The sequence below is a fragment of the Salvia splendens genome, chromosome 6, assembly GCF_004379255.2.
Source record: "Salvia splendens isolate huo1 chromosome 6, SspV2, whole genome shotgun sequence".
Classification (NCBI taxonomy): domain Eukaryota; kingdom Viridiplantae; phylum Streptophyta; class Magnoliopsida; order Lamiales; family Lamiaceae; genus Salvia; species Salvia splendens.
The window spans coordinates 20,438,253-20,454,544 of record NC_056037.1 but is presented as its reverse complement, the minus strand read 5'-3'; the positions used below and the strand labels follow the sequence as shown (position 1 = coordinate 20,454,544).

At 35.3% G+C, this 16,292-nt stretch overlaps 1 pseudogene; it reads right to left on the bottom strand.

The window, feature by feature from the left end:
* Nucleotides 1-415: 415 nt before the first annotated feature.
* Nucleotides 416-16,069, bottom strand: LOC121808121 (annotated as a pseudogene).
* Nucleotides 16,070-16,292: the final 223 nt, after the last annotated feature.

Sequence of the window (16,292 nt, the reverse complement as noted above, 5' to 3'; positions counted from 1 at the left end):
GAGAATGAATATTTGAGAATGAAGATGAGAAATGTGTAGTTTGACGTGAATTTTTGGGTGTGAAAGTGAGGGTATTTATAGATAAAAGTGTGTATTTTTAGGGGGGGGGGAAATAAAAAAATAAAAAAGTGTAAAAATCGGTAATAAACGGTTATAATTTTTTTGGGAAGTGAAAAATTTTTTTTATCGTTTTTTTAATTAAAAACCGATTTTAAATTAAAAAAAAACATTTAAAGGCAACGGCTATGCAGTTGCCCAATCGCCGCGCGGCGCGAGCGCGGCGGCGGCGAGACACATCCGTTCCAGCGGCGCGGACGGCGGTGGCGACGGCTGCCACCGTTGCGGATGCTCTAAGTAGGCAAAAATTAAGTGAGCAAAACAATGCTGTCTAGGAAAGCAAGTTCACACCAAGTCACTCCTCAACATGACTCGTAGACTAAGTGAAACTGCAAGCAAGAATCTGTGCCATTTCTGAACCCATAAACACCAATGCGAAAAACTTACATAGTTAAAGCGAAGAGACCACCTAACAGAGATGATAAAAAAAACCTAGATAATTGGCAGAACTGATAGTCGAAACACCCTGTGATACGAGTTGCAGTTTTGAAGAATCACCCTCGAGGAGCAGCCATTTGTTGCTTCTTGATCCTTTCATCATTTTTAACCATACTGAACAAAGCGCAGAAGACGATGGATTTGAGTGTATGCCCAAGTATATTAATTTTCACTAAACTAGAAATTTCATCATTGAGATCTACCCATTCCGCACTATTAACATAGCTCTAAACGTATAGTTTAATGACACAAAACCCGATTTTTTATGCTCGAAGCTGTTAAATAGAAGCCAGCAGGATTTTGCACAGTAGATAAAAGTCTAGAAAAGCATAAGAAAATGGATGGGTTGATTTATGCTCTGTTACCTGATGACATGTGGGGTTATAAATATCCATTGAGAACCTTGGGCCAAAGCAAAATCCACTATAGCATCCAAGCTGATTTTTCTGCTAACTGCATCCTGCAATTTAGAGCAGCATATAAAATTATGGCTCTTATCTAGTTATTTAGTTTCAGATATCATAATGATGAGCACTGACTACATGAACCTCATCGTACTTGAAGACACTGTGAGTCATGTGAATCATATTGAAGTATATGATCGAAGAAATACATGTATCATTAACATTGATAGCACCACCAAAGCCAATATTCAATTCTGGGTTACAAGTAACATGATTTTCAGCTGAACATCAAGACTCGAAACCAATATTTACTTTAAACTAAAACGATTTTCTGTTAAGCAAACTGAATAACTGAAAGACCACTACGTTTCAATAAACTTGTATGGTACAGTACAAGGCATATAGATATGCTTCTCATTCTTCTTTTCTATGCATATAAGAAATCTTATAAAAACGGTTCTTGTTTAAAGTACTATATATTCAGTATATTTAGCTAGTTTATTGGGCATCGAGTTGCTTTTTTTGTAACCATCGAGGAAACCTACAGATGCCACTTTATTGTTACCAGTGAGGAAACACATTCTGATGATATTTGCTCTTTGCATCATTGTATCATATATTAATAAATATGCAGTTCCTTCCACAGTTGTAGTAATTTTATATGGTATATATTGAAGGATTCCCAAAATTTCTGTATCCTTAATTTTCAGAATATATCAAAACCTAAAACATGTCAACCCTCAACTCCAAATGATTTACAATAATCAGAGAAAATTTAAATTAATGACAAACGCATAGGATATAGTCAATCTAGAAGCATTTTGTGGATAGGAAGCCAAAAGTAATTGAGGGAGGACATACCATAAATACATCAAATTCATCCATTGCCCGAAAAGGTGCTTCTGTCATCTCATGAAGTGCAAGGGCAAAACATAATGTTGAAAAGGATCTCTCACCACCTGTTGAAACATCAAATAACAGTTAATCGCAAGCAATACCACCATACCCGATTGTGTTTTGTTTCAGTTCACTTTTTTTTTACTTTTTTCTGTTTAATATAAAAGTGTAAGCCAATGACAAAATTCTAGGAATCACAAGCCAAAAGAAATGTGCAATGCATTAATTTAATCATTGATCAAACAGTATTTACTCGCTGTTCTAACCAGTTCAGACAATTAAATGATAAATCTAAAATGCAGATAGAACGAGATGTATGAGAGGCATTGCCTGAGTTTTAAACTAACTATTTTACTTTTGTCTTTTCATTAGCATTAGCACTGTGGATTGGCATTGTGCATTTCCGTAATCTTTGGATTCCAGACATGCCAAAGTTGTTAGAGTAAAGAGACGAAGAAGGCTGGCAACGAACAATAAGAATAGAAAATATAGTTGATATTAATATATAAACTGAAACGAAACAAATGATAATACTCTTATGAGGACACTCATCTAATGAGGCTCTACGACATATTATTCCTTAAACTAAACAAATGATTGAACATTGCTCACAAACCTCAAGGGGCCTACATGTAGGACCTTCAAAAGATTAAAAAGACTAAGGAAATAAATATTACGATAATGATCATAGTGTAATAATTAGAAACTCCACTCCACCACCTCCACCATCCTGTAACCTCTCCTTGTAATAACTCTTCATTACTCCATTATAATCACAATATAATTATTGCAGCACAATGTTCATGTTTGAGAACTTGAGGCTGCATGCAAAACCAAACAATTTATCAGAGGAATCATGTACTGAGGCAGGGCCGGCAGTAGTGGAAATGGCATAGGGAAGCCAAGAAGAAAAATTGTGGGTTCAGACCAACGGAAAGGCAACTCTGGATCGAAATGTTGCGGCAAGAAGAACAAGGGGGGTGTGTTTGATAACTTAGGCACTGCCGCAAACACTGTGGGGCAGTGGGGCAACAGAATTAATCGGAACCAAATTTGTATACCAAACTAGCACTCATGTTGCCCTTAAATTTTAAGGAAGGGCGGAGCGGGAAAAGGCAAAAGCAAAGTAGAGGTTTGGTCAGGCAGCTCGAGCAGATGGGCAGTCGCGGACTCGCGGTTCACTCTGATCCAGAGGAAGGGTGTAGCAGTGCACGACAATGTGAGCAGTTGGCGTCAGGTAGGGGCGGTGTGGAGAGAATGTAGAGAGAGAAGTGTGGAGAGAAATGCAGAAAGCGAAGGGGGATTTAGGGATTTTGAGATAATTGAAGAGAGGTGTGGACAATAGGGTACACTACTCATCCGAAAGTCTAAAAATTGGGTACGTATTAGTTTTATTAAGCTCCCAACTTACTATTAGTTTGACTATCCTCATTGGCTAATTAGGTAAACTAACACTAATTTGAAAGTGATGATCTAAGTATTGTACCCTATTTCTAATCAATTTGAGACGTTTCATTCTTTATTTTTGTTCACACCTTATATCTACACATAAGTATATTATCATTTCTACAGAATATGTTCAAAGAGCTGGTTGTTTTGTAGCAATATACAAATAAGCTCTTACTCCCTCCATCCGCGAAATGTTGTCCAAGTTTGACTTGGCATGGGTTTTAAGAAATGTGAAGAAAAAGTGAGTGGAAAAAGTTAGTGGAATATAGGTCCCATATTTATATATTGGTTTTATAATTGAATGTGAGTGTAATGAGTTAGTTGAAAGTAGGGTCCATTTACCAAAAATAGAAAAAAAACAAAGTGGACAACATTTCACGGACGGACCGAAATAGCAAAACTGGATAATATTTCACGGACGGGGGGAGTAGCAATTATTGTAAATTAGCACAAATGATACAAAATTGGTTTCTCCATATTGTCCACTAGCAGTCAAAACATGAAGCATATATCTGCAAAGGATCAAACCTGAAAGTCCACTAGTGTCACGAACAGTGCTGCTTGATGCATCTTGCGGCATCTTTACCTGGTAAGATAGGAACAATGAGGGAAATTATCCAGCCACATATCACTTATTTTTAGATTGGAGACATGGAACCTTGAAAGTAACCATTCTGATCAGGTAGAGTTTCATAGTTCAAGCACTTTACCTCTACTGAGAGAGTCTGCTCTTCATAACTAACTTTGATCTGACCACTGATCCCTTTCTTTTTCAAATGGCCATTGAATCTATCAGATATAATCATTAGATCACAAATCATTGTCCTCCTACAAATAGAGAAAGAAAGATACATCTAATGAGGGGACAAAAATAAAAAAAGAGAAGAGGTCCTACTGCCATGTTAGCTGACGCTTCAAAAGAGTTGCGTTCCTCTGGAATTTGCCCCATCTCACGTTTAGTGCCTTTTCACATGCCTAAAATGAACTTTCATATAAAATTAACATACTTCAAGATGCAAAACAACTATCGACCACTTTTATAGCAAAGAACAAGCGTGAGACATTAAGGATGCTTTAACTCACTTCCAACTTTTCCTTGAAGGCTTTGTAAGTACGCAGTTTTCTTGATATTTTACGCTCTTTTTTCTCATGTAACATTCTGAGATCATCAATTGATTCTGGAAATCTGCATTAGAAACTACCATTTCAAACCACAGAAGCACAAATCAACCCAATGTCTATGTATTTCAATATTTTACTTAACTTTGGCCCTCACGCTTAAGTCTTTCAGTCAACCTTATTCCTTTGATGCATTTGGATTTCCCGTATCCGTGAGGAAATATCACGATTGCTTTTATCGACATCTTCAATCTGGAGAAGGACATGCTGACTAAATTATTCCATGAACAGTGACTAAGTAGTTAGTGGGCCGAACTATGTATAAAGTCAGTGGTCCAGAAATATCGCCACAAGGTGTGTCCAACCAATCACATATGCAGAAACCACTTCTCTCCTTGATCTTATTTTCCCTCTTTCTGCAATTGTGATCGATTCAACTCACCACGTGGCAATATATGAACATCTCAAACAATTTTACTCCCGAATCATTTTTAACAATTATGAAAAAAATTGGAGTCGGTATCGGTATCGGCATCGTCGGATGCAACCATGTGCCATTGTTAAATTTATTGATACGTTCCTAGGCATCATTAATCGAAAAACATTGTTATAAAATAATAGAATTTTTTGGCCATATATATTTTGAAATATTGAATATATTTCATGGAAACTAATGAAGTACAATTAAACATAGAAAATGAATGAATAAATACAAATTATTTCTATTTTTAGGGCACAGAGGTAGTATATATTTTGTAAAGATAAAATGGGTGTGTGAAAATTAAAGTGATGTGCCTATTAAGAGATAACATAGATTAAAATAACATAATCATATACTCCTTCCGTCACACTCTATGTGGAGCATTTCTTATTCAGCACAGGATTTTATGCAATGTTGTTTTTTGTAAGTTAAGTTGAAAGAGAATAAAGTAAGAGACAGAGTGAATGAAGTTTCTATTTTAAAAAATGTGCAATTTAGAATGGGACATCCCAAAAAGAAAATTGTGTCGGTTATAGTGGGACGGAGGGAGTAGTAATTTTTACAATAATTAAAAAAAAACAGAAGATGAATAGGCATGTAAAATAATATAAAGGGATGTTGTTAGCAAGATTCGATATATATACATAGTATAGATAAAAGTGAAACTGTTGGGGGCAACATCAAATTCGGGGGGGGGGGGGGGGGGGGGCTAGTGTAGCTTCGTCTATGCCATAAATGAAGATTTTCTTGAAAAGAAACAGGAACTGGAAACATTTAGAAACATGACATGTTGCGAAAGTTCAATTTGTTAAATTTCATGGTGAGAACAAAAAAGGACAATGTAAAGACTAATGACTTCAATTCTTTTGACATTTCCACACATATAGAACATACAACCAGTTCGTGGTATGCAATTCCATTGCATGTCTTTAGCTTGCACTGTCCTGGTGCATGATTTTAAAGATGCACAAGCTGACGCATCATACAGATACCATTACCTGAATGAAAATCTGGTGTATTTCATTTTCTAACATAGCTATTCTCTGCTGCATGTTTTCCTCTTCTTCCTTCGATCTGAATGACGATTTCATTTTGATGAAAATACCTTTGAATTCTGAAAGTATGAAAGCTAGCACATAGCAGATGAAAGAATTTTAGAATGGAATGCTACCTCTGAGTGTTGACATTAGCTTTATCAACTTCAGCTTGAAGTTCCCTAAGCCTTTCCTCCATCTCATTTTCTTCAGCCTATTGAACCATATCATATTTGCAAGTTATATCTGGTTCAGTTGTATTTTGGTGTAAGATATACTCCCTCCATCCCAAGGTAGTTGGGGCATTTCTTTTGGGCATGAGATTTAAGAAATTGATGTGTTAAAGGTTAAAGTGGAGAGAGTAAAGTAAGAGAGGGAATAAAGTAAGAGAAATGAAGAGAGAATAAAGTATGAGAAAAGATAAAGTTTTTGACATAAAAGGAAACGACGCAGCTAACTTGGGACAACCCAAAAAGGAATACGACTCAACTACATTGGGACGGAGGGAGTACATTTTATGAACAGATTCCTTATGATCCCATATTAATATGCCACATTCAAAACACCAACTCACTCTAAAAACAAGTCTGAGTTCAATGATTTAGTATCCATACTTTTTTATGGGTAAACGAATATAAATTTAAAGATTGTACCATAGAGGACTCGAACCTAAGAACTTTGGCGTCAGGCATTATCTCTTAAGTATGTATGTATTTTTTCTTTGTTTTAGCCATAAATGAATATAAAATTTAAAAGTAGCTTTAGCCATAAGCTATTGGAAAGTAGTGAGGCACTTGCTTTAGAAAGACTAAAGTCCAAAATTGGTTCTTTACATTAGCCCAAATGAACTTTTTGTTCCTTAACATTATGTTTGGTAGCATTTGGTCTGTAACAATATGAATCGGTCAAAAATTGGAGCCGTATAAAATTGACGGTCAAATGCATTTGACCAGTTTGGCCACTTAACCATATACTATTAACTAACCAGTTTAACCTAATAAATTTAATGTCTGAAATCCATTTTTGGTCCCAAATATTTGCTCAAGCTCACTTTTTGGTCCTACACATTATGAATTGGTCCAAAAATTATACTCCCTCTGTCCCACAAGAATATGCACCATTTCCTTTTTGTCCGTCCCACAAGAATATGCACTTTCTAATTTTAGAAACTATTTTCTCTCTAATGAGGTGGGACCCGTTCTCCACAAACAATATTAATTACTTTTTCTCTCTAACTCTCTTACTTTACCAATTTTGCATTAAAACATGTGCCGAACCCAAAGCGCATATTTGGGGACGGAGGGAGTAAAAGAAAATATAACTTATTTTTGAAAAATTAGATCATGAAATACAATTCATATAGCTAATTATATCAAAACATCCGGACTAAAGTCCAAAATTGGTCTCTTACAAATGTGCAAAAAAACTTTTGGTTCGACCCATTGAGTGTGTTAGCTTCTCATCTTAGATTTGTTTTGGTCCATATGTAAAGGTTTGTCAAAAACTAACTATCAACCACGTTGACCTGATTAATTACTGGGGTAAATATAGACCAAAACATAACAGTGTATAGGACCAATAGGTTTTTGAACAAATGTGCGAGACCAACTTGTACTTCCATTTGATTAATTAAAATAATATTTAACCCATAATCAGGCCAAAACATGGTTGAGCGTTTAATTTTTTACAAAACCATTAAATATGGACCAAAACATATTGTTTAGGACCAGAGGCTATTACATAAAATGTATATGACCAAAAAGTTTTTTTGGTAAAATGTACTCTACCGATTTTGGACTTAAACTGCCATTTGTCCATATTTCGAGAAACAGTAGTCTAAAATATAATTCATATAACTAATTAAATAAAAATAATAATTATATTTTCAGAAAAACATTTAGAGAGAAAAATAATTTATTTTCTTGAAAAGAAACTCTTCTTATGTCAAGCTTAAAATTACAAGGAAATAAATATTTTCTCAAAAAAATATATTAGAAAATATAATTCATATAACTTATTATATCAGAGGGTTAAATTAGAAAATACTTAATTTCTAAAAAATTGTAAAAGAAAATTGTATTGGAACATATAATTAATCATTTGGGGTAATGTAGGAGCACTTTTGAACTCTTAAATTATATTGGCATTGGGAGAAACTGCACTTATGGAGTAATCTGTATTAGATTCCCACGGTAAATAACATCAATGCACATCTCAAGACTCAAAGTAACACCAATGACCTTGGATTAGTTTGTTTCACCTATGTCAGTTTTAAAAGGCCAATTGGTATGTATATCATATCTCAGCAAGTGTGTTACCTGTGTATTTTGCTGATACTGCTCATGCATTTCCTGGATCTGCCTCTCGAGTGATCTGACCTGTTTAACCATATTATCAATTTGCCTATTTATGCGCTCTTGTTCCCCTGTTAGCTCAAGCTGCTCCTTCACAGCCTAAAATAAAATCTTTACATTTCAGGATCTTAGTCACAAAACAATACTGCTATAGAACTCTACAAGAGTGAGTACACCGATTATGCTGCTGTGTATAGAAGAAAAGAAGCTCAAGCAATTACCAAACTAGATGAGGCAAACAATTTTTCTCAAAGAAACTTGTAAAGGAGAAGATATACACTTCAAGATTTAGTCGAGGCAGACTCTAAAGAACAGTTATTTGGCACAGGCAAAAGAACATTAAAGAGAATGAATGACAAAACTAGAACGTAAGGGAAATGGGAGATCTGAGCAAGAATACATTTTTCATCAGCCTTTGATAATTAAAAGAATCAAGTGTAATACAGAATATCAAATAAATACCATACCATAGAAAGATTTTGCTGTAGATCCTCCTTCAATCTTCTAACTTCAGATGTTCTTTCCATCATATTTGATATTTCATCTTTCTTTGCTGCCAATCGATCATTCAATTTTTCCATCTTGTGCTGCAATAAGCAATGTGGGTATTATCAGTTAGCCAACTCTTTGAATCAAATCTCAGCGGACATCTCAGGTTATTTGGCAAAATAAATTTGGCCAAAAACGAACCCAGCAGGATGGATGCACTAATAGTCACCATTTAGCTAGTCTTATCTTTGGAAACAACCCAATAAGAATTTACTAAGTAATCTGAAGAGTAAGGAGTTTCCACTAAATCGTTTACAACCAAAGCAATCAATGACATCACCAGCAGCTTATTATCACTACTCAGTAGCGGTAAATCAAACATCAACACAGAAGATCTTCCACAATATGCTTCCAGGTCACTTTGGAGACACAGACAAACAGACAAAGAACACAAAAGATTTTTCCAGGAGATAGAAAAACCACATACATGATTCTGGTCAATCATTGCTTGACAGCTAGGTATCCTTCCTTTTAGCTTTTCAATCAACGTATGTTGCACATCAAGTTTTCTATCAGCATCATATACCCACGACCAAGCTAGTTTCTTTCTTAATAGCTGCACCTGTTGTGACATCTCCTCCATAATTTCCATGTTTTTTATCTTTTCTTGTAATTCATCAAGTTCCTTCTTTGCCGGCCTTAAGGAATCTTCCAAATGACTAATTAGGCCATTTGCATCTTGTAGCTGCTTGTCAATACCGCTTAGTAGGTCATCCACTTGTTGAAGAAGTGTTGCCTTGAAGTAGAACTGTAAAGATGGTGTTACTTGTTTTGTTATAACTAAAACTAGTGATTACATTTATCCAAATTAATGAGATTCAGTTGGCTATGTGGAAGTAGCAAAGTAGTTAATTACAAGTTCACTGTTACCTTGAACTTGTCTTTGTCATTGCCTGAATGCAGAAATTCTCTACTCTTGTCTTGTGTCATGATTGTGCATGGATTCTCTACATCAATCTATATAGCGAAACAGGTCAACCACATTAACAGAAAGATTGTAGTATTATCCATAAAAACTGAAGGCAAAGAGTGGGGAGGGGATATAATAATTAGATTCAGTGTTATTAAAAAGCGGAGATGGCGGAGCCGTGGCGGATGCCCGTGGCGGATTTTAGGCTCAACGCCACCGCCACCATGTGATATGGCAGTTTACTCCCTTTTTTGAATGGCGGCCGCCATTTGCGAAGCGCCGTGGCAGGATATGGCTTTCATGGCGGTCGAGATGCCTTTTTGCCTTGTAAAACGACCCCACTTACCCCACTACCCGGCCCACGTGACATGTAACCTAGCCCATTGGCCATTATAAACAGTCTATTTATAGGGTTTATGGGAGTTTCTGGCTTCAATATCATAACCGCTGCTGTCAATCCAAGTTATCGTCTCTCCAGTCTCCACACGCACAAGGCTCCAGATTCTAGATTTTCATTCACGATTCAAGATAACTGAAAATTTTTATGTACTACTACTTGAACCATCCACAATAGCATCAGACTAGCATAGTCTAGCCAAAAACTCTTCCTGCCACATCATCATGCCCTTCCTTCAGCCTAGCCACTGTCCTAGCCAAGTAACAACCTAGCAATAGGCTAACAATAGCCTAGCTAATGCCCTAGCCCGACAAATAAATTGACAAATACGATTTAATTCATTTTAATTATTGGTGTTTATCAAAAATTAAAAAAATGAAGTGGAATGAGTTGTAAATATAGAGTATAAATAATAAAATAAAAATAAATAAATAAATCGAGTAGCCTATTGCTCGCCGCAAAATAGGCGGCCAGCGATCGGCTAGCAGGTTAGTCCATGCCCAACCTCTCGTCCGCTCCGCGCTCGTCCTTACCGTTAGCCGATTGCAATAGTGGACTAGACGCCCGCCCTAGCCGCTAGAATGTGGCTAGGGCGGGCACTAATCCACTATTGTGGATGCTCAGTTTGTATTAATTCCACTATTTAATTCTCTCTCTTTTCTTATAACTGTTCTACTCGATACATGGATTAATTCCACTGTATAATTCTCTCTCTTTTCCTATAATTATTCTACTCGATGAAAGCGTCTCCATAATTATTGTCTTCCACCATTTAATTTTCTAATTTTCCTATAACTATTCTAATTTTTTTGCATCTTATGTTATGTATTATATTTTATTTATTTGTTAATTTATCGACCGCCATTTACGCCATACGCCATGCCAACTGCAATATCCCTATGGCGGTTTTTTGACCGACCACCATAAGCCGCCATACGCTATTAATAACACTGATTAGATTAGAGAATAATAATTAGATTAGAAAATGAAACTATCCAATAAAAGTATTAAGTCCATTTTAGTTCCCAGAACACACTCATATTTGAGAAGTATGACCTTTTTCGATATTGAACAATATAATAATGAAATATTAAAATGAGAATCATGAGATGCAGTAGCGAAATCCCATCAAAGCACTATGATCATTTACACCAAAAGTGGCTACAAGAAATCCCAAACATGTATGTCCCAAGTAAAGACACTACCTGAAATATTTAAATTGATATTCCACATTAATATGATCATAGGTTCTAAATCTATGTACTAAGAAAAGGAAAGCCATGTTCATTAATAGATTTTGTTGCCACTGTCATGACAAATAAAAGCAACGCAGCACATGACAGCTCAACCCTGTTGACCAACATCTGTTTAAATTTGACATATCTGCTTTCACAGTGCACAAGACATATAAAAAGCTAAGCAAAAGCTACATTCTTGCCAACAAACAGACAATGCTGGTAAAAAAGCTCAGTGGAAAATTACACATGGAATTTTCATATTAACTAGAACAGTCAAAGCATACAACTCTTAGCTGGGACGGAGGGAGTACAGTACTTGAAATTATATAGTTAACTCTTACAATACTTGAAATCTCAAACTGAGTAACATGTGGCTAAAAATATATGGAGTTAGATTTCCAATCCCTCTAACCATTCAGTTCAAGGTTATAAAACTTTATTTTTCTCGGTCTTTTATGGCCAATGCACTAGTCTCAGAGTGGATTGACATCCCTAAGAGTAAAAACAAATCCCGTAATTGTAATAGGCACATAAGTTCTAGCTAGTAGCATTTTCCTCACCTGAATTGATACCGCAGTATCTAAGATAATACGATATCAACACAAAATGATAGTCCAACCATTGGTCTAGTTGAGGACAGCATTGCAGATGACAGAATTAATTCTTGATCTGATCTTTTTCTCTCTCCACTAGTATAATGTGATAATTCTCAAATGGGAAAGATAGTTGAGCACACTAAAGCGTCAAACATTCCATGAAACGCTGCATCATATAAAACTTAACCAACTACTAAAACATATTGACAATATTTGCATTAGTAAACTATTTCCAGAGCCTAAAAGACATTAACACACGAAGCAATGTTATCAATCTCATATGGCGGCTTATGGCGGTTTTCCTAAAAACCGCCACAGGGATATGGCGTATTAGTATGGCGGATATGGCGGTCAAAAATTAAATAAATAAAATAATACTTACATATTTATATATAATTCAAAAATTAAAAATATTAAAAATATTAAAAATAAAACACTTTAAACAATTAATAAAGCATAATATACCACTCTAACCACTGAATGCATTACTTTAAGGACGGAAGATAAGGTGTCAAATGCATTACACACGCAATATTGTCAAATGTCGGATATGGCGGTGCTATGGCAGCGTCATGGTGCTATGGCGTTTCCACCACTGAACGCCCGCCATATCCGCTATTTGATAACACTGACACAAAGAATGGCATACTTTAAGGACGGAAGATAAGGTGTCAATATAATGATATCTCACTAGCAACATGGAATGGAAGGGTGGAACCAGACAGCATAGGAAGATATGTCATATGTGTACACTCAAACATATATTCTTAAGTTGAGGTGAAGTAAAAGCTATTGAAGTTGTCCATCATAGGCCTGTGGTCACCCTTTCAGTCAAATGTCTATGTCATTTGCTAAGTAACTTAGTGACCCAATAAAGTTTGATCTATAAACATCAAGTGAGAGAGCATCCTGAATCAGCAACAAGGTCAGACACAAGAACTTAGATAAGGGACAGAGAACCAAGTCAATAACATGTCCATATCATTTAACTAAACAAAAAGATAGCTTTTCTAGTCATCAATGAAGTAAACAATGTTATCAATCTCGTATGGCGGCTTATGGCGGTTTGCCTAAAAACCGCCACAGGGATATGGCGGATATGGCGGTCAAAAATTAAATAAATAAAATAATACTTATGTATTTATATATAATTCAAAAATTAAAAAATATTAAAATATAACATCTAAAACACTTTAAACAATTAATAAAGCATAATATACCACTCTAACTACAATGTTTCTTGCATAATGCCCTATTCCTAAATGCAGTACACACGCAATGTTGTCAAATGTCGGATATGGCGGTGTTATGGCAGCGACATGTTGCTATGGCGTTTCCACCACCGAACGCCACGGCGCCGCCATATCCGCTATTTGATAACATTGGAAGTAAATGAGATAAAGTTTGCAGCAGAATCAATTCATCTTTTCATAAGTTTAAAAAATGCATTGAAATGGTTAGTAGTACTGACATTGAAGTATTCTACAATCTCACGGAGATCATCTCTCTTGGAGCCAATTTTTCTACCTGAATAGTGAGCAATCAGGATAGCATACAAATATTTAACATTATAGTTGTCATTATTAACTAAGTAATAAAGAGAGACAAGCATTAGATAGTAATAAAAATAGAAGATAACCAAGATGTCATAAATAAATCCCCACGATTAAATCATTTTCTGGAAAAAGAGCACATAGGAAGGGTGGAACCAGACAAGCATATAGGAAGAAAAATAAATCCCATGATTGAGGAGAGAGAAAACATTTTCTTGACAAAATTTAATTTCTCGGTTATAGAAATAAACCATCAACCAACCTGCAGATAAGAGAAACTCAACAGAAAAATTAAAGTATAGGCATTATAGAACATCCCATTTATTCAATTACAAATTGACTTTTATGAGTAAAAATATGCCACAAACGAACTTCAAGAATATCATTATATATTTGAAAATTCTCAAAATGAAAAGTTCAAAGGAAACAACCTCTCACTAAGGGTTTTTCTTACACCAGTTTTCCAAAGGAACAGATGTCATTGTCAATGATCATCAGTAATCCAACTTGGGCAAAATCTTTTTTACAATGAATTGACAAATGCAGGAACACATCATAGAAAAATCACAGTGTCACCTGAGCAGTGTGAAAAAAATCAACACAATCAAGTATCAAGAAAGATTTTATTAGTGTAATTTCAAAGCTAATGTTACAGTGTAATTTTCTTCCTATATAAAAAGTGAATTTTTACTACTCCCTCTGGTCCCCCTTTCTTGTTCCATTTTGCCATTTTCCTCATTCCCCATTAATTGTCCCATTTCAGTCACCTCATTTTTCACTAACACATTCCACTCACAATTATGATAAAATATGCATGTAAAACAATATTATGGTAATTTTAGCACTAATTCTTTTGTAAGTTGCAGTAAAATGGTGAGAACTAACTAACTTATTGTTTGATGAGTTCACAAATTCATATTTATTGCTAAGACAAAGCATCAACACATCTGAACAAATGAGCTCACTAATTCATAATCACTTCTACTCGTACATATATTTCTTAATATAGCAGTTTAGGCAGGGATATTGGAAATATTCAACTTTTTCTGGACATGTACCGAAAACAAATGAGATATTAGACCAAGCAAATAAAACCTTGACTGTTTTTAATGTGATGCTGCCACCAGCAGATTCTGAGATTCTACGCTCCACGGTGATGGTGTCTCCATACAGTTCATGCTTGAAAGCATCTTCACCTTGATTCTTTATCTCAACTTGGACAAGCGCAGAGCTGTATATGGACAAAAATGGATTGAAATAACTTATAAGACATGGTATAACAAGAAACAATTTAGTCAAGCACCATCCATAAATAAATTACGTTAATAACAACTTGCTAGATCCAAATTAGAGACATGATGCTACAGCATGTAATGTATATGATAGGCACACATCAATAAACATTATAAAAATGAGATGTAGAAAATCATATGCAGTGGCATCTCATGAATTACGTCAAGTTGGTTATTTTTCATATTTTAGACTTTAGAGTGGTTCAATTTTTTAACTCATAAGGGTAGAGAGGAAGAAATCATATTTGAGAAGGAGGCGAGAAATTTTGATTTAGAGACTTAAAATTTCAAATCAAAGAAGTACATACATATAAGACATAAGTCTTCCCCCTAAAGCAAGAGCAAGTAGATAGGGATACATAGGATTCAATAAAACCAGTAATTACCTCCTAGACCATTCGGGCCAATGAGAGAAAATCAGTGCATCATTGTTGATACAACATATTTACATTTGAGTATTTAAAAGCAATTGGTTTCACTACTTGAGTCTCAATTCTCTCTACAACTCAATTAGTTTTATTTTTTAGTAGTTTACAAACGATATCCACTAAAGTTGCATTCTCTTTGATGAAAGGTATATATTTTCACATTTTTTAACATATTCTATAGAGTGGATCATTTTCCCCAGGCAACCCTTTTCCCCTCCAATTTATGATAATATTAGTGGTGTGTGTGATAAAAACTTTCTGACGATAAATCTTCAACAAAGAGAAGGCACTGTAAGTTTACAACAATGTAAAAACATCTGAAAATGTAAAACATCTTAAAATGCTGATTGCAATTCCTTACCCAAATACTTTCGAGAAAAAAAGGAAAACAAACCTGCAGCCAGTTTTGATAAAATCCTTTAGTGTATTCGCTCGCTGCGTACCACGAGCTCGGCAGCCGAATGCGACACAAAGTGCCGTTAATATTGCGCTCTTTCCACCTGAATGAGTTAACAGATAAAAATGAAAATAGGAACGAAGATTGAGTGCAATAAGTTGATATACACACAGTGACGGAGATAGAATTAGAGAGGAGCGTGCGTGCGTACTCCCATTTTGACCGGTGATGAGTTAACCAAGTCTCCGAACTCAATGTCGAGATTGCTGTGACACATGAAGTTCTCGAGATGGATCCTAGAGATTATACCGGCTTCCAGGCGTTTCGGCCGGCGAGCGGGGTCGTCAGTGAAGAGAGGAGAGGGCTCCATACAGTGAGAGCGGGGATTAGCAGTCACTAACCGGTAAAGGGATTTCAATTTCAATTTCACTTCTAGAGAAGTGTTGCGGCTTTTTCAATTGTTTTCATACTATTGATAAATATTTTAAATTTTGTTAATAGGAGTATTGTTTATTGACATAACTAGTATTATCACTAACACTTTCAAATGAAAATAAATTATAAAGTAAGTAGGACATAAGATTTTTAAATAATAAAGATAAATTTGAGTATTGTTTTATTGACAGAACTAGTATTGTC